This window comes from Hesperophylax consimilis, chromosome 31 (assembly GCF_061612785.1).
Source record: "Hesperophylax consimilis isolate HC1 chromosome 31, BYU_Hcon_1.0, whole genome shotgun sequence".
Classification (NCBI taxonomy): domain Eukaryota; kingdom Metazoa; phylum Arthropoda; class Insecta; order Trichoptera; family Limnephilidae; genus Hesperophylax; species Hesperophylax consimilis.
The window spans coordinates 2766920-2791758 of NC_142866.1; the positions used below are offsets into that span (position 1 = coordinate 2766920).

At 32.2% G+C, this 24839-nt stretch overlaps 1 protein-coding gene across 1 annotated transcript in view; it reads left to right on the forward strand.

Moving 5' to 3' along the window:
* The first annotated feature begins 456 nt into the window (after positions 1 to 456).
* bma (SCY1-like protein bma) overlaps positions 457 to 24839 on the forward strand; it is a 414814-nt gene continuing 390431 nt past the window's right edge. The window contains exon 1 of the mRNA XM_089649833.1: positions 457 to 535. The gene's annotated coding sequence lies outside the window, so the exon portion shown is untranslated. The remainder of the gene's footprint in view (positions 536 to 24839) is intronic.

The window sequence follows — 24839 nt, forward strand, 5'->3', positions numbered from 1 at the left end:
TTTGTTACCAATTAAAAAAAATATATATTATTAAAACTTAAAGTTACAAAAAAAAGGGTCCACCATACCATATTTTTAATTTTTTTTTATCAATAAAAAAGGAATAATCTGAAAATCTTGCCACTTTCTCTAGAAATTAGATTTTACAATATTAAAAATAAAAAAATCATATTTTTTTTTATTTTTTTATCTTATGTATTTTTAATATTTTTTAAAAAAATATCACAAATACGAGTACGATTTTTAACGATTTATGGAATTTTTTTCATCAATATTAAAAATGTTATTCCGGGCCCCATTAATTTTTTTCCGTTTCTAAAAGGGCCCACCCATTGACGTTTCCTTGTTTCCCGTGGCGGCGTCAGGTCAACCGGGCGCCGGCGCACTCCCCTCCTCGACTGCCAAAAGCTTTGGTATAAAAGCGGCGTCTGGTGAAGCTACCCTCACTTCGAACCCGTTCGGGAATCGAGACGCACAGCGTCACTCAGTGAGACCGCCGGTAGTGTCGCGTGCCAAACTTCCGACGCCGCAACAGGTAGGATTCTCACACAACTTTTTGCTGTTTTAAAACCATTACAAAAATTACTTAAAAAATTAATTTTTGTTTCGGACGTCTTTGAAGGCTTTTTCAATTTTTTAGAGATTAAATAAATATGAAATCAAGGTAAAAAAAAATATTTTAACGCAAAAAAAAAAAATGAATTAAAGTATTGCATAAAAAATGTGCCCTTTAAAAATGACAATATTAATTAAAATTTAATTATGCATAAAATTTTTATTTAATTTTAAATTGTGTAAATAAATAATTTCAAAACTTTTAACTTTTATCACTTTGGCTTAGAGTCAAAATATTATATCTACATTAATCATAATGTTGAGAAAACTGAAATTAAAAGTTTGCAAACCATGGGACACAACATTTTGTATCTAATGTCAATTTTCTAACAAAGTTTGCTTTGGCATAGAGATATAATGATTTTTATGGAGATAAAATATAAATGCTCTTATAAATAATCCCTGGAGGATTTACAATGTATTTTAATATAAGCTTTCATGTAGCACGGTTCTCCGGAGAAATAAACAAACGAAAAATGTTTAAAAGTAGTAGTTATTTTGGACGTTAGGTTTAAAATATACAATAATTAAAACCATAAAAGGTAGACAATTTTTCGTACATTTCAGTACCTACTTAAATCATTTTCGACCAAAATTGGAGATACAATATTTTAATTAACATTTTTGCAATTATTTCTTCCTCCACATGTTTAAAGAATTGTTTTATTAAAAAAAAAATTGTGGATTACCTTTTTTACGAATCATATTTATTATTTATCACATCTTTTATGTATTCTATGGATTGTTTTTTATATTCTTATTACATATATTTTATTACTCTGAAATATGTAATACATTGAAAAATACGTACCTTTCGGTATAAATTAAATTATTATAATTGAATTAATAATAATAAATTATAATAATATTTGAACTAAACGTTTTTACGCAAAATTACCTCAAGGGCGCTGGTTATTGTTTTATAAATTGTACCTGCAGTTTTGTTAACTTCCACCATTGGGAAATTGTTTTTTAGAATTGAATTAAATAACTTACCGAATATATTATCTCATTAATAAACTTACTTTAATATATATACTACATTATTTTTAAAAAAAAAACAGTATTTGTGTTATTTTTTTTACATCCCGAGATTAACGAAAATATATTAAGAATATTTTTTCAGTTCTTTCTCAAAACTTTATTTGATTAAATTTTTGAAATATTATATGAAATATTTAGCACATTTACAAAATAACTATAATTTTCAAAACTCATTTGTGTTTGATGGATTCTCCTGAGAACCGTGTTTCATGGAAACATCAACCAATAATCCATCATTTTGGATGGCAGTTTGGAATATAAACCATAACACCGTGACACTCTTCAACATCAAATTGTTGACATTGTTGTTGATGGTAAATGCATTTATGAATAAATTGCACTTTATTTGATTTATTTACTAGATAAAAACGTGAAAATATTTATCATTGTTAAAATGCCTTGCACTATCGGCTTTCTGTTTGATGGTGCATAGAAAGATCGATAATTACTTTTTTACGAATTTATATTTATTTATTTATTACAATAATATTCATTACATTTTATGCAAGGAAGCTTTCGACTGTCCAACTAGTAAGGTTTCCCGTTTTAGGGCAATCAAATTAACAGGTTTCAAATTATCCTAGAGGAATACAGGATTTGAGAATACAGAAAATAAGTATGTAAAAGCGAAGATACATAAAGATATATAAAAGGCGTTCGTGATAAATAATTATCAGATCACATTTTTAAGTAATATTTCGGAATCAGTCCTGCCTAGATCTAATAACCATATTAAATAAATAATAATATTGCAATATTACATATGCATACTGTACTGATAAAAATATATATTACATAAAACTCAATTTGGGTACAAAACTCGTAAGCAGGTAAATAAAAAAATACATTTATGTGTACCTAATCGACAATTTTTTTTATAAAAATCAACTTACATAGTCAACACTTCACAGATTCAAATTAAAAAATTTTAAAACGAAAGACAAACACTCAAGAATTACGACAATATTTCTTGTGAAGATGTGGAGTGATGGAGGACTTAGCCAGTAGAGGAATTGAACTTGTGACGACCCCGGGAAAGGAACTGACGACTTTGTGAACTCAGCCACTGATCGTATAATAAGTAATCAAAATTAATTTTGTCTAATACTCATTTTTTTGTAATTAAATTTAAATTTATGAATTACATTTGACAAAAAATAATAAAAGTTATTAATGGTCATGTATACTTTATCAAAAAAGCGGAGCTCTTGAGCCTGGTAAGGTAGCAATTAGTCTTACTTTGGTAGAACTTTATTATGTTCTATAGACTACCGGTATAATATAAGTAGCTCATAATTAATAACATCCAAATACTTAACTCTGTATAACATCTAAGTATAAAATCTGAGATGTAAAATAAATGTTATTTTTAGTACTTTTAGTTTGTTTAACCTAAAAGTTTCGTTAATAAACCTAAAATAACCATTCTACGTGGCGCTAAATATTATTTCATTCATAATCATTTTCCTAAGCTCATAGAAGAAATAATTCTCCTCTCTATTCCATATCTAAGCGTATTTCAAAAAAGAATTATACGACTCAAATCGAAACTGAACATTGGACATTTGTCATGATTAGAAAAAAAAACATGATGATTTTGCACAAAGGACGACTTCTGTTCAGTAGAACTGAGAGAGTAGAAAGAATGTAGAGAGGTTCTACTGCGAACTCAATACCTTAACACTAAACGCCACCAATATTTGTCAACCATCGCAAATGGAAATTTGCACAACGAAGATAAATACATGACGTTTTTACTATTCTTAACTTATTTTAATAGGTTATGCGTTTATTATTTGGTCAATTTTGTTTGTTTGGTATCTCAGAGAGATTATTCTGCAAGATCCAAAACATCAAGTTACGTACATACATTACGTAGAGAAAAGTAATGTTATTTTAAAAATCTAAATTATATGTCGGAAGTAGGCGTTGATTGGATTAATAACCTGAATTCTTAATAAGTGAGGGTAAGACCACTCTTTTCTAGTGGCCTCATTTCAACGAGAATTTCGTAGAAGAATGTAAAATAAATTTTATCTTATAATATCTAAAAGCTTGATAGAAAAATCCACTTATGGTAACCTTCTTGGCAGGACGGCTTTGGTCTAAGTTTATAAGTCTTAAGTACCTCTTTAAGCGTCAGTGAACTGGATCCCTCGTAGGATGTCAAATAAAAAAATATATAGTTTATTTCTATGAATTACAATTGCGAACATAGACCAACAAAAAGCACAATTTTTCCAAGAATACTATTTATTTTGGGTAACGAAATATAAACATAAATGAAAATAATATTATTCGGCATAAAAAAATCCAACGACGTAAATACGTAAAAATAGATTGTTTTAAAGGAAAAATTGTGGGAGCAATTATTATTTCAAGTTAGAATATCCCAGCTACGAAAAACAGAATTGTGGATACTTTCTCGTTGATAATTTGTATTAAAAAAACCTTTACCTCATCGTCTTATTTTTCCAAATCCGTTTTATAATTCGCTACACACTCCGCTCAAGAGAGACCGACCCACAATCGGCCGTGTGGTTAATAATGAAAGAAAGCTGCAATTCTTTTATCTGTTGCGAAACATTTATTTTTGGGCTCGCATAAAATAATGGCACGGAAAGTTCAAACACGTGGAAAAAGTTTTTTCCTTCAATAAGGAATTTTCCTCTTATAATTTTGTTAATGTAAAAGAAATAAAATAATAATTACGAATATTGTATATTTGCAACGCGCAAGAGCAGGAGACACTTATATTAACGCTTTTGTGAGAAACCACCATTTAGGTTAGAAATGGCTTCGATAATTAAATTAAACAAACACTCTGTTTTAAACGACTAACTTATTTTAATTTATTCACCAACCAAGCTTCTTTGCTTAAATGGTAAACAAAAATACACAGAGTGGCCGTATACCGTCATATATATAATACAGGTAAGAGAGGGAGTGAATAAAAATAGAACCATGTAATAGTGAGGCAGATTAATTTATATAATAGGACAACACAAAGATACAAAATAAAGAAACGGAAAACCAAGGGAGAAAGTGATTAAGAGGTGGTGAGATTTTTTGATGATTTAAATGGATACTTACCTTATTCCTTTTTTTATTTTTAGAATTTCAAAATACCTATATGTTAAATCATTAGACTTATACAACATGAGAAAAGCAAACAACATTGATTTGTCATGAAACGTTCAATTGAAATCTAATTAAAAAAATAATTGTTCATTTAATTAGTCGAGGGCGAGAAGCTCAAAATCCTAATCCTAAATACTAATGGATAAATTAGATTGATTATTAGGAATATTGCTTTCAGTATTAACAGTTTTCTTTACTTTCATAGCTTCGTAATTATGCAATCTAATGCCAAAACTATTTTTGCAAAGAATATTATCACCAGTGCTATGATAAGATAGTTTAAATCTTTTTCAACTATGTGGTTGACGATTTTCAAAAACCGGGATGAGAAAATTTAAATAAATTATTGGTTTGAAACATAGTGTTTGCTTCATTTAATCATATGTCAAACGAAAAAGTATTTGCTTCTAACGAAAACGTGAAACCTTTATATAATAGTCATTTACTTGTATTTTTATGTGTCTGTCTCGGTAGAAATATCCAGAGTTGAGACTGGCAAGTATACACGTATATAAATTTTATCATTTGCTTATAATAGTATTTGCGTAATAATCGGCAATGTCAAAAAAGAGTTAATTTAGAGTAATGGTAACCATGTTGAATTGGAATGATGAGTTATAAATACGCTTAAAAATAGGTTACGGTTAGACTTAAGGGTAGTTAAGGATGAGTTACTCACTCTAAGGGTGAGTTCAGTGGTTATTGCACGAACTTTATTGATTTACCTTTATGAGCGGATTTTAAATTGACTTCAACCTACTTGTTTGTCTTCTTTTGTCGATTAAGTTATTGCATAATTTAGGATTAAAATATTTGAAGTTTCTTTCTCCAATTGTTGTTACTTTTTTGGGATCTAATAAGAATTATTTGGATTCACGTCGCGTGTTTCGTGCATTTTGTGAGAATTTTTATAAAATTTGTTTGTATAAGCGAGTATGTAGGTACTTGGATATTATTAAGTATACTTTCAGTGCTTGTCGTTAAAGGAGACTTCAAGAATAACTTTAAGGGTTAATTTTTGCACGGTCGATGGTTAATCCAAGTCAGAAAGAATTGCACCTCCCCATGCAATTGATCCGTTTTTGAAGATCGTTTGGCAGATAGCAGATTAGACAATTTTCATGCAACTTTAAATTGAGTATATTTATAATATTTTTATCAAAATAATAACTTTTTTGTGATGAGAGTTTGTGAGATATTATGTTTGGCTAGTACTCCGCATTACTGGTGAAATTATTTCAGGTAAGGTCTGTGGGACCTAGCAATATTTAATTTTATTTTTTATGTGTATTTCACGTTTCTTTTCCTATTTTAAATTAAAATTTCATAAATTACAATTAATCTATTCACCATGACTTTAGTCGCGGCCAAAGTTAGAAACTGTTCTGAAATTCATTCAAATTTAAAAAAAAAACACCTTTTTTGTCTCGTCGCTCGTGAGCGCACTACCATAATATTTAAAATATAATGGTTTCTATGCCCTCACTGTTGCGTTGCAACTTACAACGCTTACTAACACTTACCGTACGGGAACCATTTATCAATATTTTATAAGAAGGATCATAGTCTTTGTGATTAACTTTGGTTAGAATTTTTAGCTTAAAAAAAGGCACATTTTAGGCAGGGAAAAATTTAGTGCTCTAAATAAATATGAGTATGTTGGTATTGTATGGCTGAGATACGTACTGTGTCTTGCGATATTTTGGGTTAGAGCATATTGTACACCTGTGTTTACGCCAGGAAGGTAGTTGAAAATCATCAACCACAAAAAATTAAACTACATACATTCCTTCAGCCTCACAATGTAATTAAATTGGAATCCTTATCTCACTGGCTCTGGACAGTTGAAACTCTTAGGCGGTATCTCATAAAAAGTAACACTCATTATTTTAAAATATTCAAAAACAAACATGACAATATGAATATTCTAAAAATATTTGAATTACCCGACTGAACGAATTCTCGCAGCGTTGAAAATGCCAATATTTTATCAACATAAATTTACGTTCATAAAATACACATTCCTATTTGCAATTGCTCTATACGACAGGTTGAGAGACCCATTTGCATTATGCATAATACACGTGAATTTAAATATACATGCACATATTTGGTTTGAATCAATACAAAACATAGTTTTGTGTGAAAGTTTGCAAATCCCCAATTATTTGCGGTTTTAGTTAGATGTAACTTCAAACAACTTTCTTCAAAGTGAATATGGCCGTCTCAAATTTGAGGAATTTTATGAGGGTGAATAATGTTGGTAATGGAATTAAAAGAGGAAAAAGAAAGGTAGAGGAAAGGGTTGTTAGTTTAGAGGATAACAGTAATATTAAGAAAACCATTAAAGAAAGTGGGAGAGAAAGAATAATTTAAATTTGTAAATAACACTGGAGGTCTGACCTCCAAACATGTTGATGGTATCATACCAGAATACGCGCATTAACAGCAAAGTCATGCGCGCCGCGATATACTTTTTAACATTTGCGAAAACTCATAAATAACTTCTTGAGCGCCGCTGAATTCATATGGAACAATAAAAAAGTCAATATACTCAGCTATTCTGAGGAATATACTATTTTTACAAATATATTGTAACGTACAAATAATTACTAGATGATCAGATGAAATTTTTCTTCGTGGTTATTTATCATGTTGGCCGCGCCTCTGAGAGCAGAAGTGACAGACGCGTAGAGAAGATGGCGGCAGACGTGAATTGGTCGGCATTGATGGGTAGTGTTTTTTGGCGCTCTTGACGATAGGCTTGTTGCCGGTGACATTCAGAGAATTCATGGGATTCCGAGTTAACCTGTTTTTGTTTGATGTTGCGAATTTTTCTTGACTGGTCCTCAAAGTGTCGATGGTCGCCAATAGTCGGATTCTGGGCTCTTGAGGAGTGGAGTGGAATTTGTTGCCCCATATCGTAGAGATGGCGTGTTTCCTTTCCCACACTGGGTCTTGTGGAGGGGCGAAATTTGTTACGGAACGGATTGTTTCTGAAGGAGGATTTCAGAAAGAGCTTTTAGACGGAACCTAGGACCTTTGAAATGTCCTCTCAGATGATGGCTGTTGAAGGATCTTGTTGTTGGAAAGTTACTCTCCGGGAATTGGATCTGACGTTTAAAAAAATTAGATAATTCTCTCCCTCTTTCTTTCGCTTCCAATACATTATGATTTGTGATATTTTACGAGGTATTTATATAATCATTATTTCTTTCTTGCATTGACAGAATGTTTTTTATTTGGCGTTGATTTGCCTTAGTAAAAGTTTGTTCTTGAAGTCAATAATTTATTTAACAACAAGGGAGTTGGGACCCTCTTCCCACTAGTTGAAGACGGTAACAGGCTTCCCACGCAAACTTGAGATGGTTCAACAACAGTTTATGCTCTCTTGTCGTTTCTCCCGACAAAAAGGTAAGTGACCATCTTCATATTTTCTGGTAAGAAAGTACAATTTTCAAAAATATAATTTTGCAAAAAAAAAGAAGTTAATACGAATGTAAAATCAGCTGATCGACGGCAAAAATGAGTTAAATAAAAATTTCGTGTGATCTGCATCGGTGCCGAACCGAAAGGACAATAATTTTACAACGTTAAAAATATTGTCTTGGAACATTTAAAAGACATGTTTCATTAACATTATCAAAAGCGAGATCTGTGAATTTCGTAAAAATAAAAAAATTTCTACATAATAATAGAGGATTCAATAATCAAACTTTCCCTCAGTCGTGCACGGGTCAAAATTAACCCCCGATTCTGAAGAAGTTTTATTTTTTCAATTTATCCCTTGGACATTACACGGTTATTTTTATAAAATAAGTATTCCTAAAAAATCATATCAATCGGAATATTACTAAAGCGTGGAGGATGGGGTCTAAATTCAAAATCACGATCTGTCGAGCAATTTACTACATCAATGTAATTCGAAATTTAAATTAGAATAAAAACTTTTTCGCGGTTTGAATAATTATCAATCTCCCAGATAAGATATTCCGCCAGCATTCAAAGGCATTCGAAATTATTATTAGATACCGTGTAACGAGAAATTTCCTTTTTGATGTAATTTAAAAAAAATGTAAATTCAGTTTTTAAATTGAAAAAAAAAATCTCTTTGGATAAATTATATATACCTTTTTTTAGTAGAACTAAGAATTTTTACAACAATTTATGTCGATTTTAAACCATATTAGTACATTCAGATTGGGTTATTCTTGACTCCTTAATTTGACGGTTAACGTGTATCATTGAAATCATTAATTTTAAAATTCTTAGTGCGCTTATCAGCATTAGTTATCGAAATAATTAAATTGTTTACTGTATTGACGAAGTTCGATTTGATAAATTATCTACTTTATTCGAAACGTTCATTCGAAAAAAATAAAGTTATTTAAACGAAATTCTATCAATTATCAAAATAATCTATCGAAGTGGATCATTGTTCACCACTGCCAATCACTTTTTTATCTATAATACCTCACAAGAGTCCCAACTGCTCCCGTCTGGAGCCAGTGAGACTATGGCATCCCCAATTGGGGGATGTTGTGAGGCTGAAGGTAAGTGGGGAAGAGAAAGAGGAAGGTGGGGAAGTACCTGGCTATTCATATCTAGTCACTAAACACGGCTAAAGCCATTTGGAGCAACGTTTCATTTCTGAATGGTGGTCTTACACCAGGGCGATACTGGTAGTATCTTCCACTCTGGAACGTGCCGCAAATATACTATATATTATTTTAATTAATTAATTGTGAAATAACACAAATCAATCAAATAAAATTTATTTGCGCACGCCGGGTTCGAACCCGCGACCTTCGGATTGGCAGTCCAATGCGTTACCACTGCGCATAGAAAAATACTTTCATTATAAACAAGTTTTGACTTTGACATTTATTTACTTTATTTCTGTGGAATGAACTTGATAGATTGTAATAAAGCATTTCATTGATTTTCGATAAAAGTGTGGTTCGGTTTCTTCTCCATGTGTATATGCATGTATACCTGTAAGCGATATAAAGTTTCAGTTTTATGTAATTATTGGTACTTTGTTTTGTTCGTTTACTCATTTGAGGTTGGCTATCATCAGGGAAATCGTCATCCTTCTGAATGCAGCCCGAATAAATTTTCTTTTCTTGTATTTCCTTATAGTGTTATATTAACCAACTTATGTTAAGCTCACTAAGTTATTATGGAAAAGTTTATAAATATCTTCATCGCCTGTTGTATTCTTAATAGTGTGCTTTAATAATATACGTACGCGGAATAAGTATTCTAACAAACGCAAAGATATAGCTAAATCGAAAGACATGCAACAGCTTGCTGGGAAATCAGTAATTTTCTCTTGAAAATCTTGAAAAAGTTGCAAAATATAGATTTTTCTGAAACACAATTTTTAAAGGCAGTTCCGAAAGGAAAAAGACATATTATCGTATGAAGAGCTTATTATTTTATTTTTTTCGAATTTATATATGTTTTAAAATAAATCGCAGAAGTCCAATTTGTAAATAAGTCAATACCCAATAACAAAGGTGGTTTAGTCTACCATAGTATGGAATCTAAGTAACCTGCGTAGTATATTGATAATGCAAATTTATGAAGTTGGTAGCAACTTGGTAGTTGCTACCAACTAGTTGAACCTCTGGGAATCTTGCGTTTTGGAAACTCCATAATGTATTCGAACGGAACGTTCCGGGGCATTTCTCAGCGTAATCACATTGCTGTTGTGGTGAGGTTAATAGTTTACATTTTGCTCTGAAAATAAACTTCAAACTGCTTTACAACTTTAATTGAAAAAATTAAATTTGCATAGTACTATGTAAAACATATATTAATATACATTTAACCAATTTGAATAATTGAATTTATAAGAATTATGAAGCCGAAGATATTGGTACAAGAAGTCGGGGACGCATGAGAAAGATATGACAAGTTCAAGTGAATCAAATTGATGCTTGTATTGGGTATGTCAAGAGCCAGAATCAAAGAAAAGTAATATATCTAAACCAAAAAATTAACTTTTATTTTCTTCGTGAGATATTATTCATTTTGTAGACTCATTAAAGGTTCAAGGTCTCGCCTCAAGTGATGGGCGATTAGTACCAACCTTAACAACGTACGACGGGTAGCGTTGGTATATATTTTCTAATGACTTTATATCACTTTTTAAAAGTGTGTTCAATTGTCGCTGTGTTGAGTTGTCATGGAACCATAACCGGCGACCGGATAAATCATAACAATGATAATTCATCACATCTTTAAAAAGTTATATAAAGTCATGGAAAGTGATGAAACAAAAACTTTATTAACTGGGTTAAGTAGGTTAGATTAAGTTAGGTTAGGTTAATTTTTTTTTCATTGTTTCTAATGACTTTATATCACTTTTTAAAAGTGTGTTCAATTGTCACTGTGTTGAGTTATCATGGAACCATATAGATCATCCGTGCGGCATTTATATAACAAAGAGTTTGTATGAGACAATGTATGAATGTAAATGAACTGGTCGTTTTTAGTTAATGTTATATTGACCGGTCGGTGGCTGAGTTGAAATCGCGTTTGGGTCCCACCCAGGAGTAGTGTGTTTGATTCTTCGGCTGGCTAAGTCCTCCATCATAACACAAGCAAGATTTTTCGCTTACTGTAGTGGTATTGGGAGATTTGAAAATATTGTCAGGTTATTCGTAACCCGGGAAAGTTTGTCCTTCTTGAAAAAACAAAAAAAAAAATCATTGAGTGTATGTCAAGACACAGATGTTCGGCGGTCTATTAAAATAAAAATGTATTGAATAATATCAACAAATATCTCGTTCGTAACGTACTATTATTGGTTTTATTTTATTTTATACAAAGTCATTCATCATTCGAATTAAGCATCGTCGAAAGAAAAATGAAGCAAATAAAAAGTTGTCGTTCTTTGGACACGAGGACACGCCTACGACAAACTTGTATATGTATATATATACAAGTTTGTCGTATATGTATATATATGTTGTATTTTTTTCTTCACTAATTTAAATATTATTTTCTTGCTACAGTATTATACTTTTACTATATTATACTGTTTTAGTTATATTTCGACCGAATTTGAATACAGTTTTTTATGTATTCCAATTCAAAAACAGTAGTTGAATTTAGGTTTTTAAAATTCCTAAAATAAAACATTGCCAGTAAAAGGGAGGTTTTCGAAAAAAAAAATATGTTTGGGTAAAATGGGTAACCATACTTGTAACTCGTATACTCGTTAGATGAACAAAGAATTTTTTTTATAATACTTGTTTTTTTTATTTATTCACGCTATGAAGACTTCTACATGTACTTTTACATTGTTGTAGGTAAATTTTTCAGGAATTCAATAATAGGTGTATAGTACATAAGGGAAACTAAGTTTTAACGATATAAGCAAGTACAATTCAAGATTTCTGTTGTACAAAGGAGTTTTGATAATTGCATATAATAACAAAAGTACAAAATAAGTATTTAATGTACTGTATAGTAACTTTATTGATATTTATAAAAATAAATACAAACTGTTTATTGTAAGGCTTGTTTGTATTTAGCAAACATTTATTATGTCAGATTTGGGTGTTTTACACTAATACAGCGATAAAAGTTTATCTTTATGCTTTTGAACACCTAATTTAGAGAATCGACAAACAGGTTGCAGCAAAACAGACAGTGCAATTTTAGGGTAGGAACCTGGGAGAGGTCTCATTGCGTCGGGAGGGTTGTGCCGTTTCCAAGGTTCGGTTCGAACCACTTTTTTCTTTTTAAACATGGCCGTTCTTTTGTCGCTGGCTGCAATTTGCAACTTCTCTCTGCTGGGCCATCTTAATGAAAATGTTTTTAAGCACCGGTCTCACACCTTGGAAGAACTCGAGGACCAAATTCGGGAAAAGTAAATAGCCGTCGAAGTGTACCAGAATGCATGAGTAAAAAAAATAAACTCCATTTATGGTAGTCTTGCCTTTTTTTAATAGCCCTTAAAAACTGCACTGTCTGTTTTGCAGCACCATGTATTTTTGTTCGTTTTACACATTTTATAATGTATTTACTTCTGACGATGTGTAAAGAACAAAATATATTAGGTTATTATTTTTGTTTTTTTTTTCTTACCTCTTCTCTTACTAGGATTCGCATCAGAATCAACTCTACGGAGGATTGCTAGCGACGTTACTTTAGCCAATGTTTATAAACAAAACAAAAGTTGCGTTGAAAGGGGAGTCCAACAGTGGGATTTGGACTATTTAGTTTCATACTTATATTAATATATAGTTGAATGGTCATTCATTTGTGTTTAAGCTGTGGACCTTTTATAATATAATCAATTATTCTTTGGCAATGAGTTTTATAAAGGTATACGGGTACTTACAGAGGTGGAGGAACATTCACTTGTTGGGATGCACTTCGATTCCACTGTAGTTTTGGTATTAGCAAACTTTATTTATTGTGATGCGTTAAGATGATTTTTATTGCTATGCGATGCGTTATGGGTAATAATGTTCACCTCGCGTCACGGCTGTTGGTTTTTGACTGACTCCCGGACAAAGAGGATAGGTATGAAGGAGAGGAAAACGGGGTTCAGGAACAAAATTCGTTGCCATAAACAATTCTCTATGAAACGACAATTGGCCATTATTTGGCGTAAACAATTTGCCTTAAGATGAACATTTATTTGATGGCAAAGGTAAAAAGATTTTTCTTAATCCATTGCTGTCTTCATGGGAGCCAATCGGTGAATTTCCGTATAACCGTTTAGTGATTCTCAGAAATATTAATTATGCAAACAATTAAATACTAACTTTGCTGCGGATTTACAGAGTGGTTAAGACTTTCAAACATTTTTAGTAATTCGGAAGGTAGCTCAGTTTTGCTCCTCAAAAATGCAGGTTAATACTATGCGGAAACATACTCGTTCATCGATAAATCACGTTTTTAAATCAAAGAAATGGAAACTGCATGAGGAGCGTCATTTAGAAAAATGTATACTAAAGAAAAATGTAATACTAATACTAAAAGTATTTCGTGGGAAACTTACATTACTTATTTCATCTAGAATGGATAAAAAGCGTTTTTATAAGCAAAAACCTGAAGGTTCCCATTAAAGGCCTCTCTTTTTTATTTTAAATATGAACAAAATTAAACGTGTTATTAGTCATTCTAGTTTCCTATTTTACTCTAAGGACATGAAATTAAATAATTCTTTTGACTCCGTAGATGACTCGACCAGTTACAAGAATACATAGGCAAAATTAATCAATATTCAAAAACCATAAACTTTATCTAAATAAGTGTAATGTTATTATAACCTTTACGTAAAAAACATCCAATTAATTATCCTTACGAATTGAAACACGTACCCCTACAACGAGTAGAAACAATCACAGATCTTGGAGTACTGCAAATTCTAATATGTTTTTTAAGTATCATGTTGAAAATATTCTAGAAAAAGTTTATAAACAATCGGACTTAATTATAAGCATTTCAAAGCCTTTTATTGTAGTACACACACTAATTCTGCTATATAGGTCAAAACTCGAGTTTGCCTCAGTCATTTGGAATCCTTAATATCAAAGATAAATTTATCGTATTGAAAATATCCAACACAAATTTACTAAACACGTACATTTACACATGTACACGTACACGTACACGTATTATCCTAGTTTATTTTACTGTTTTAAATAGCAGCATCATTCGAAAACTGTATTTCTTTACTTGTTTTATAAAATTATTAAATTCCTGCTAACTTTTATTTTATTTTGATTGTTTTTGTTATTTATAAATATATTGTGTGGGTACAAATTGTAAATCAATAACTAAACCTAATAGAACTTTATTCGTCTAGACTCTTGTCTTGAGCATGTGAATAATTACTGTTTAGGCTTAAATGACTGTTTGTTTGCTAAATAAAATAAATACAAAATATTAACATTATTTTTCTTGTTTACATTTTATAATTAACCGAAGTATTCTTATAAATTGAATTTTTAAATATTATATAATATGATAAACACATGTGTGAATTAAATATTCCATCAGAAGACTTACAATATCATTTCTTATTAAATACTCTAAAAATACACACATTGGAAGACAGGCGTAAAAGAAACGACTTAACTTTTTATTCAACATTCTAAACTCTAAATTCGACTGTTACGAACTTCTGCAACTCATAAACAAATAAAATAACAACACGACAAAATACACTATTCCACTGCAACACACATAAGCGCAATTACATTGTAAACTCCCGAATACAACGGTTTCACACTATGGGAAACCAATACTTAGGTGTTGTCGATATATTTATTATTAACTTCGCGAATTTTGTGGATTACGTAAAAGACTTATTTCAACACTATTCCTTAATGGAAGTTATATTTTTATTGACCAGTCAAATCGTTGTATTTTTTAATTTATGTTCTTGTTATTTTTAATTTTGTTTCTTGCATATATTAATTTTAATGTAATTTTATTTTTATTATTTCTTTCGTATGTTTCAAAACTTTCATTAAAATTGGTTGTTTCAAAACGATCATAAATCAAAGAATTTTTTATATTTAGATACGTTTTTTATTACTTTTTGTCATACAAATAAAAAATAATTAAAGTGAAGGTACATCGTGTATTCATATTTTCGAAGTTTTCTGAATTTGGCACTACCTGCGTAATGGCCTATTTAACGGTATTAATGACGCAGGTTCACAGGACGCAAGAAGCCCGTAGTTTGAGTTCACGTGACGGAACTCACCACGGGGGCTAATAATAATTGTCTGTCGGCTGACATTTTCCTCGCGCGTCACTGCAACGTGATGTGGTTGCGCTTCAGGCCGTGCCATCAACGTATCCAGGTAATTTTATGAGATATTGTTCACATAGATATCCCGAAATTTGCATAAACCTATTTAGATAATTTATATATTTGTTAATTTTTGGGAAATCGACAGTTTACATTTAATCAGTTTGTACATTAGTGTTATTTAGTAAAATAAAACTAATTATAGAGATCCTCCTTGTGAGTTTAACTGAGACAGCATAATTTAAATTAATGAGAAAGGAATACGAATTAAAAAAAATTATACAAAATAAAAGATTATATAAATCATACGAAAATTTTACAAAACAATACATTTATAGCCATGGAGAAAGGTTGTAGATATAAATCGAATCATAATAGAGATGTAAAAAATATAAACAATAGAGACATAAACATTATTCACAAACCATCAGAGAAATATTCTTTTATGGACCTCTTGTATTTGATAAGTTCGCAACTGAAAATATCAACCTTAGATAATACGCTATTGTAATTATTGCATAGTATGTTCAGGCAAGAATTCTGTTGAGAGTTCGTTTTACTTTGATCAACCCTGAACAGGACACAAGAGCGTGTTAAACGCGCAGGTACATAACTACACTTATGTTATTTATCATTTTCATCGATACTTTTACGAGGCTTACTATAGGACATTTACTAATTTTATTACCACTAATGTTTGTTTTCCGGCTGACAAAGTCCTCGCGCGCCACTGCAAAGTGATTTTGTTACACTTTCGGGTTGGTCAGTCTATGTATCGAAGTTTATGATATGAAACATCTTTCAGCGCACCTAGGGGGGTGAAACCGAGGAGGTGACCACTCTCATTTGGCCAGCTTCGTGACTCGTCGACTCTTCCCGCCCGGCCGCCAAAACTCTGTGTGATCTATTTGCTTCTATTCTCACTAAAATTGGCAAATGATCTTTTCTAAGTGATGGTGAATTTTTAATTTATTATAATATATTCTGATATCGTAATAATATATTAAATCACGCAATAATATTTTTTTAATAATGAATATAGATTTATTTTATTAACAAAAACGTAAAGACTCTCATTTTGACTTCCTTCAACAAAAATAATAATAATAATAATAAACATAATCAGGTAGAAATGCTAAGAACTTTTTTTCCATAGGAAAGCTCATAGCTCAGAAATGCACAAAATAATTTGCAAGGCAGATAGAAATATTACACCTTTAAATTTATACGATGAGAATGCCAACATTTTCATAAATCCAAACCAGGAATTATTAGATTCCTGGTCAAATAAAATTTTACACGCAAAACACTTCAATTATCTCAACCAAAAGTATGTTGACAAATTTTCGTCAAACAAATGGTTGAGTATTGGAGAGTTGAGCGCAGAAATAGAAGTATTTATGCTTGCCATTCAGGATAGAGTCATTAATACTTAAAATTATAGGAAGCATATAATCAAAGATACAAATCAAATTGATGATTTGTGTAGAAAATTTTTGGCTTTTCCGGAAACTATAGAACATGTTAGGTATATCGGGATGTTTTATATTAGCACCGTCCGAGTATTCATTTAGGCACAATCAAGTTTTAAAAATAATTCACCAAAGTTTGGTAATTAAACATAACTTGATTGACTGCCATAATATAGTACCATATTATGAATACAAACCAAATTCATTTTTAGAAAACGAATTTTATAAAATATATTATGATAAAACTATACCAACAGACCGAACGATTAGTCATAAGTCATAATAGACTCGATATAGTTTTACATGACAAAATTAAAAAATATAACTTATATCATTGATGTCGCTATTCCAAATTCCTGTAGTATTCAAAAATCTGCTAATGAAAAAATAAGAAAATATACAGATTTAGGAAATGACATAAAAAGAATTCGGCATTCTCAGACTATAAAAATATTACCATTCGTTATTTCGGCTACTGGCATTATACCTGGCTCTCTCATTAAAAATTTAGACGTATTAGATCTATCAAAAAATTTATATATAAAGATGCAAAAGTCGGTCATTTTGAATACATGTAGGATAACGAAAGATTTTTTAAATATTTATGTTGAGGGATCAGTAGGATTTATAGGCCCTGTTAGGAGTTCTACCGAGCCGAACCCTCTGATATGAAAATATCTGGAGTCGGTGAATTATTTTCCCATTTTTTCTCACCAGAGAGGTGAGTTGACGTGTTGTTCTTGTATTGTTTTGTATTTATTTTGCTTATATAATATACTTGCATAGTATTAATTGACTACATGATCATTTGTGGAAAAGTGAGTGGAAGGGTTTAGTTTTTCCTATGGGGAAGATTTAACCCGGACAAAAAAATCGGAAGCAAAAAAAAATCAATTTAGATGTTTCACATCTGCCAGGCGTTTTGTGACGGTAATTATTTTTCTTTGCCGTTCTTTAAAGTATTTCTAAAAAAACAAAACCAAAGATAATAACCACATTTTTTTTTTATAATTATTTAGTTTTTGAGACTCGGCAAGGGGGTCCGAATATAAGGTATTTGAAATACCAAAAATTGATGTCATTAACGAATTTGATCCTTTAATTTTAATTTCTCATGTAACCTAATGAATTTATTTAGATTTTTACGTGATACCATACTAGAGCGCCTCTCTGTACAGTTTAAAGACAGCCCCCCATGTCTACTTTTTATATCAAAACTTCCCGAGCTGTTCGGAAATCATAGTGGAAGGGGTGTCAAAAAGACGACCCTCGTGAAGATCGTTGATGTGTACTTAAAACAGAGTTGGTGACACCACATATCATTGTGATACACCTGCATTGATTTGGTGCGGAGGGGAAGAAGATTGTCAACTGCGGTTTGAATAGTTTTTCTCTTGAGAAAGTCCGCAATAACTATGCATGTTCGATGGATCCCATACGATAATAACTTCCCGACAAGCGCCTAGTGCCAAACACTTTCAAAGATTTTGGAGATGTCCAACCCAACGGTTTGAGTTACTAGATTAGTTTGCTACACGATCGGTTTCAACAAGATACCTATTGCTAATCGATTAAAGTGTTGTTATTCTCAAGGTATGTGAACAATTTATTATTGAACACCCTTCCAATACCCCAATACCTTTGAGAGTACGCAGTGGGGAATCGAGTTTTTGAAGAATCGAGTTTTGTGCCCGCTCCAGAGGATTTGACATAGAAGGGATTGTAGCCATCTGTCACTGAGGTGATTACCTTTCTTTCATCGAGTGCAAAGTTTAATGGGTCTTCTGAGCTAAAACAGACCACAATCCAAGCAAAGACGCTGAAGAATGACCGCATACCTTCATCTTTACATGTTCGTTAAGTTGACTGTTTATGGAAGATGGGACAGAGGGGCTCACTATTAAAAAAAAATTGGCTCTATGTGATGTGACGTCGGTTGGAATTTCTACGAGTTTACTTAATTCAAGGATAAGATTAAGGGTATTGGGAGTAAGTTAGGTTAGGTTGTTAGGTAGTTAGATGGTTAGGTAGCAGATTGCGAATGTTCGGTTTTTTGGTATTGATTTTCTGTTTTGTTTGGGGATTTAAGAAGGGTTTTGGAGAGTAAAGTAACCGGATACACTAAATAAAATAGCATGTTCTCTGACTGCGGTACAGGGCAATGTGGCAGAAGAGTCTGGCTGTGGATGTTGACATATGAGTACGCCCCAAACGCTGGATACTGGTTCCTCACCGGTCTCGAACCGGCACAACATCAGCGGTAGGTTCTTTTCGTTCGCTGGTGGTGCATCTCACCCTTGGTCGTAAGCCCAAGGGTAGGGACCCTGTACTCCCCATTGGCACGGAGAAGGGTAACCGGCTTAAGGGTTCTCCCTCAACCGATCCGACCTGCAGTAAGAAGGCCGACCAATTCATCAGTGTGTTCCAGATGCATCACCCCCCCCCCCATGCCCTGCTAAGTAACCAAACGTAGCGAACCACTGTGGCAGAGGTGTTCATAACCCAGAGTAAAGTTCCCGGGGTGGCGGTACTGCCTCCCAAATTAAGAATAATCCTCCATGATCAAAAGTCACTATAAAAATCAAAGAACTTTCAAAAGTAAGGCTTATGCCTACTGTTCATAGGGGAGGTTTAATGAAGGTATAAATGAACTTTCATTTGAAAAAACTTATTGATTTTGAGGAAATCATACAAAATAAACATTATTTACTTTTATTATTTGAGATTTTCAAGGCCAAATGTATTATAAGTGATTCATTTTGGGATATTACGCCGTTTTGTGCTACCTCTTTATTTAGCCATCATTTTTGACAGCATTACATTATATCAGGGCAGATGTGTAATCTGATGATGGTCACTATAATGTTGTCCAAAACGTTATCTAACACGGTGTGGTAAAACACGGCATAAAACCCCAAAAATAAATAAATTTGACCTTGGGTATCTTTTTTACCTACTGGACCAAGCGTACATAAAATTTTAAGTTTTTGTTTTGTATTTACTTTTGTGAAGCTTCAAAAATCGAATACCCAAATTTTGTAACCACTAACGTATCGTATTCAATGTTTTAAAAAAAGTCAACTTATAGGGCTCAAATAATAAAATAAAATAAATAATTATTTACTACTCAACTTATAGCTATAACTTCCATACTCTATTCTTCAACTCCCATTCAAATATCGTCCAGCACAACTTCCAATGATTCCGCTGACATGTTTTGACGTTCAAAGAGATTAAGTTATTGACTTGGGAGAAGGGTGACGGGATGTATTATCGATCGACGTTTATCATCATAACGTCATTAACGGCTTTTGACTGAACATGAACACGCCATAATAACGTTATCTAACACGGTGTGGTAAAACACGGCATAAAACCCCAAAAATAAATTAATGTGAACTTGGGTATTTACCTACGGGTCCAAGCATACATAAAATTTTAAGTTTTTGTTTTGTCCAAAAATATCTCTATAAACAGTTTGTGTTACCATTGTTAATATCAGTAAAGCATTTCTTGAATTATATTTAAGGATTAAAGTCATTTTTAATAATTTATTTTATTATATTTATTAAATGTATAGTCCATCTAATTCACCAGAGGTCGCATTGTAGTAATATTTACAATAAAACTTTAACATAGATTTACTGGTTTTATTCTGCAGAACAACTCATCCCTGAAAACGACATAACGAAGTCAAACCAAGCTAGTGCGACAAGATTAGCTGAAATAGGTGAAGTCTTGAAGAAAATATTATTATTTCTCTAAGGGTACACTGATGTACAATGCATAGTGTAGGTACTGGAAACTAATGATCACTCTAACTGTCCCGCATTATTGGGCACAGAGTAAATGCTTATGCATATAATTATAATGGTACCTATAAGCGGTATTAAGCTTGTGATAACCATGACTCAATATTATGATGAATAAAACGAAATATCTGTATGAATAAAAGGCAATGTCCGTGTGTGTGTCTGTGCTCTAAAGACTGGTAGAAGACATCGGGGGCCCCCAAGGAAGACCAAACGCATTATCTCTTTACTTGAATGAGACATGTAGTCGAATTGGAGTCGATATAACAATATAGTATATGGTAGCGAATGGCAGAAAACATCGGGGGCGCCCAAGGAAGACCTTACGCATTATCTCTTCACGGGAATGAGGCATTTTAGTGCGCCCTACTGTCGAATTTGGCAGCCATCTCTGGTCTGGAGCCCCAAAATACCTGAAAAAAACCCTTAACTCTGTGCAGAAACGGGCGGTCCGTTTGATAGATTCCCCAATCTTAACAAACGGACTGCAATCTTTAGAGCACAGGCGTCAGGTAGGTATGCTGTCCTTGTTCTATCGGTATTACAATGGAAGATGCTCTGAGGAACTAGCGTCATTGATCCCTTCGGCACCGGTGCGTAGTCGAGATACACGCCAAACGCGCGCCCAACATTTGTACACAGTTGACACTTGTCACATGAGAACGGGTCGCTTCTACGATTCGTTCTTAAGTTCAACAGCTCGGCTGTGGAACGAACTGCCGGCCTCTGTGTTTCCTCCCTCCTACAACATGGGACTCTTCAAGACCCATGTTCACTCCTTCCTCTCCAAAAAAAGACCTTCCACACAGCATCCCCAAAGATGACATAGGCCCCGAGGGAAATTATTTTCTTAAGGGCCTCCTGTGTGGAGTAAATATAAAAAAAAAAAAAAAATGCAGTCAAATTGGAGTCGATATAACAATTTAGTATATAGTAGCGAATGGCAGAAAATATCGGAGACGCCCAAGGAAGACCTAAAGCATTATCTCTGCAGTGAAATAAGATACGTTATCGAATTAAAGTCCTTATTATCTAGTTTTTTATAGAAACAATGTGGATTTTATGATATTAAATAAGTGAATATTGGAAAGACATGAATCAAATAATTATTCGTGGTAAAATGATGCGTACGTGATGAACAAATAAAAAGGTTTATAGAGAATGTACACCGAGCTATTTACTGATATGAAATATTGTTGAATTATTAAAAATAATTTGTTTTCCTGTTGAAAACGCGACTAGAGGCCTATTAACGAATTAAATTATGTATGAATTTCAACGGTACAGCACAAATAAATAATGAGGAAGTCGGAACACGTGTTCTTGAAAATAATAAATTCGCATCTCGTCCGCATATTCATTTGTACAAGGCCTCCTGCGTTGAACACTTGTTCAACGCGTTCATATGTGTGAAGTGGAAGAGAATGGTAGAAGAAATTTGACATCTGAGGAAGAAAAAGAACGACCAAATGATTCAAATTCTATCTGTAAGTGTTGTAATAATGTTTTTTTCTTTTAATTTTATCAATAAAAACAATCAAAACAAAAGTTTTCCGAATAAATTTTAGTTGTAGGTGATAAAAACTCTTTTTGGTGGGTTATATTTTTAATAGATTGAAAGCCCGGTTTTGTCCTTATTTAAGGGATGAAGAAAAAATCTTTTACAAATTATATCACTGAAAAATATTAACACCTTTAACATCTTTTTAGAAGAAACATTTAATTCTTCTCGGAATTATGTTTCCTGTTTGGTAAGTGAGAAGTTTGGACAGACAGCAAGCATTATTTATACTTTTTCACAGTCTTATAAAGGTATTGAGGTTGTATTATTATTTATTTTTTCAAATAAAAGGTTGTAGTATAAATCTAGTGTAATAAGGACGGGTTGTTTCGGAGAATTTAAACAATTCATCAAATTTCAACGTTAATTTTCAAGTTCTGTGAATGATTTTTTCAAGTTCTGTTTTCGTTTCAGTTTTGTCAAGCAACTAGCCTACAATGATATAATAACAGAACTCGAATAGGACTTTCACAGAACCCGAAAATGAACGTTGAAGTTTGATGAATTGTTCAAATTCTCCGAAACAACCCGTCCTTAGTGTAAACCTTATTAATATTGATAAAAAAAACTTTTATTTTATTAACACGAAACAAAGTTTTCACCGATGAACTCCGGTGGTGAAGCCTTTTTTAGAATAGAGCTTATAAATCAATTTTTCAGCGTATTTTTATTGGAGCGGCCTGTTTTAAAATTGAATGAGAGCGTTTGTTGTCTAGGGGAACTTTTGAAACAATGCCAGTGGCTACGTTATGTTTACACCCTTTTAATATCAACTAGCCGCATATTTTTCAACGCCAACAATCGGCTTTGTTGTACCGTCGATTCAACAGGCTGAATATATTGTGAACCTTAATAAACCTGTACTTTTGACAGCTCATTTTGTTCGCGATGAAATAATTCAAAGCTCTCGAAACACTGGTTTTCATTTTTATTGTTGTATTCCGCTTGGGAATCACACGAAAAATTTGAAACAGCAAATAGACTTGTTTATGTTATTAATTTAGTTGTAATTTTTAGTGAAATACATGAGCTTTGATAGCTTTTTTGTTTCATGCTTTTAAATAATTCGTTTCATTATGGTTGGCTTGTATCAACGACAAGCACCTGAAAAACGCTTAATAAATTAACTTGAACACTTAATTTTTCTTAACTTACTAGTTATTTAATTACTCTACTAGGTACTTCCTTAAAAACAGATAGACCTCTCCATATATACATCTTAATGTTTCAATATTGATGAAAAGCTTCCAAAAGGTGAAAATATTTCAGAACATCTGAGCTCCAAATTTTAGTTAAAAAAAATAGACCTCGATTCAAAGGTCTAAATGCAAATAAATAAATAGCTAGCTTAAAGTAAAAAGAATGTGGAGGTCAGCCTTTATAATTTGGAAAAAAAGGATGAACGCAAAATGCAGAGCCCAATGTCACAAATCGCTTTTATTCAAGATTGTTTTCGAATAAGGCATCTTGTTGTGTAACGGGAATCTGAGAACTTATTTGTATTCTTTCTTGCATTAAAATAAAATTGGTTTTGATTTACAATCGTTGAGTGGAAATATAATACTTAGAAGTCAGGAAAAAAATATTTTTAACAGATATATTTTCACCTCCCTGCTGTTTATCATGGTAAATTTTACTTTATTTTTAGAAGATTGTATTTTTTTATAAATAAAGTTGTATAGCGGCCACTCCATAATAATTTTAAAAAACATTCCCTTCTCCGTGCGAGATATATTTAAAAACGCGCCTTAAGTATACTTCAATAAGGGCGGCTTGCACCAACTATCGCAAATTTTATCTTAAATTTTATTTTACTAAACGCATTTAAGACCCTAAATACATTTAACTTAAATGCGTTTAGTTGCGTCCTGCACCACGCAGTTGGGTGGCGATTTTAGTTAAACGTCATTAACGCGTCGGTAAAACAGTTACCGCGTGTTTACCGCCATTAACGCGTAAATAAAACAGCTACGATGTTTCATTTTACTTGAAGTGTCAAAATATTTTGTGATTGTGTGTGTGGTTTAATAGTGTTTTCATTTATTTTATGAAGAAAAAGTTAAAGCAAATAGACATAATGATGAAATAAGACAAAAAGAGCTTCTGTTGTTGGAATTAAAAATAAAACAATTATCCGAGTAATTTTGTTTTTATTTATTTGTTTTAAATATTATATTGTTTTAAAGTATTATAAGAATGCTGTAGGTATGATTAGAAGTTTACAACCTTGCAAAGTACTCCTCGATAAGGAGTGTTAGCTCCAGGTGACGAGCACCTCGCTGATGTTTTTATTGGTGTTGAATTTTAACTGAGGTTCAATTTCTTGCACTAATAATGATGTCATTTCTTTACTGAGACGAAATCTTCTTTGAAACTTCTTGGCACTGAGTGTTTCAAATAAATTT